Source organism: Phaethon lepturus, unplaced genomic scaffold (assembly GCF_000687285.1).
Source record: "Phaethon lepturus isolate BGI_N335 unplaced genomic scaffold, ASM68728v1 scaffold2723, whole genome shotgun sequence".
Taxonomy (NCBI): Eukaryota; Metazoa; Chordata; class Aves; order Phaethontiformes; family Phaethontidae; genus Phaethon; species Phaethon lepturus.
The window spans coordinates 150,741-152,672 of record NW_010529567.1 but is presented as its reverse complement, the minus strand read 5'-3'; positions in this window follow the sequence as shown (position 1 = coordinate 152,672).

Sequence of the window (1,932 nt, the reverse complement as noted above, 5' to 3'; positions counted from 1 at the left end):
CAAAAATAATAAACAAAAAATAAATCAAAAGCAAAAGCCTCTTTCCATTATGTATTAAATATCCTTCCATGAAGTTAGAACAAATAGGAGATGTATATAGAGTGCAACGGAGACATAAATCTAGTGTCGTAGTAATCGATTTCTGCCTTGTTCTTTTATTTCCAGTAAATAATGATCTTCAGATCTTTCATGGTGGCACTACTGTGAAGTCTGCTAAGGGAACACAGGCAGTGTTTCATCTTTGATATAGCCAACAATATCGCCACTCTAAAATCATTACACTCACTTATTTCCTGTAGCACATCGGTAACAACATGTAGCAGGATCAAAGGAAATTTACAGAGGGTATCCCCTCCACTAACCTCCATCCAATCATGGATGTGATCAATAACACATTTTGTATTGTTCAGCAGCATGCAGAAGGTACAGATTTCTGCACAAAATGATGCAGCTGTGCATTTCTAGTCAGTCGTCAGTTTTCTAAAGAACACTCCTGGAAAGTATAAGCAGCAGTCATGCCTGGTTAGATCAATTATATTTAGAGATATTTCTTATATGTAAATTAAAACCAGAAGAAACTTCCCTAACCAACCTTATTTCCACAAAAATATGCATGATCATTTGTGCAAAACCTTAGTGTCCTTTTCTGCATTCAGTCTGAAATAGGTTTTTTGATTTGGTGCATGATCAAACAAGGATGGCAAGTTATAAACTACAAATGAATGAATTAAGTAGCACCATGGGTTACCATTTATATCCTTAAGAAAAAAGAAACCCAAAACAAAAACAAACACACACCACAAAAAGCAGAAATCTCAGAGTATGAGAAAGAAAAATTACTTTGAAGTCAGTATTGTAACCACCATGTTTTCCAATAGATGATTAATACACAAATTTCTTGACTTGGTAGCAAATGATAGCAAAATGTCAACCTTATTCACCAACAAGTTAATAAAGCTAAGTTAAAAGAAAAATTCTAAACTATTTGCCTGTAGTCCCCATTGAATACAATCCAGGATAGCTGCTCATCATTCTAGCCACCATGAAGAACGGGTGTATCTGCCTCATCTAGCTTGACATGGCAAAAAAAGAAACATTTCTATTTAAGCTGGCCCCCTTTAATGGTCAGTGTAGAGAATAAGGCAATACAAGGTTTGTAAGTGGAATAATATCTTTCATTAAACTAACATAGTTGGGAGAAAATGTATTGGACTTTAATATACTCATCCGTATCTCAGATTCTGATCAGACAAGGAAAAGGCACCTTCTCCCCATCACTGTTACTTTTTCTCCTTACAGCTGTTGATTGATTAAAGATACTATTTCAAGTTACAAAACTCACTCTGACAGATCTGGAAAAGTATTCTGGGATTACAGAGTTGGTATCCAACTCTGGACAGTGAATCTTTAGCTGAATTTACCCCCCAAGTAGGGGCATATACCCTGGTACCAATGGTACCAATGTTCTATTGCTACTGTTTTGCTTTTGTCACTTTGAGCATTAAGTATCAAAAGATAAAAAAATGGAAATAGCTTAGTTTAAAAACAAACCAACCCACACACCAAGAAGCAAACAGCTTGTTATACATAGGAGACTAGCTCCATGGAAATGCAGTAGGCTGTTCCAGTGGGACTGTTATCAGAGACATAAGGCATCTTCTGGTACAACTAAGGAAACGCAGATATGCACAAAGCCAACTTTGAACATAAAGCACTGGAACGGAGCTGAGACAGCTGTGTAGCCCACCTGAAGTCTTAGCCACATTTTCTCACTTATTTCATTTGATGTGCTACAACCTTGGTTCCAGTGCAATTTTTCAAAGCAGCCCCGTGCCCTTTCACAGAAGAAAAGAATGTCCTTTTCTTCAATTTCTTTGGCCAAGGCAACAGCTGTGGCAGGACAAAATAATGACTCCGGTGACAGGTCAATTT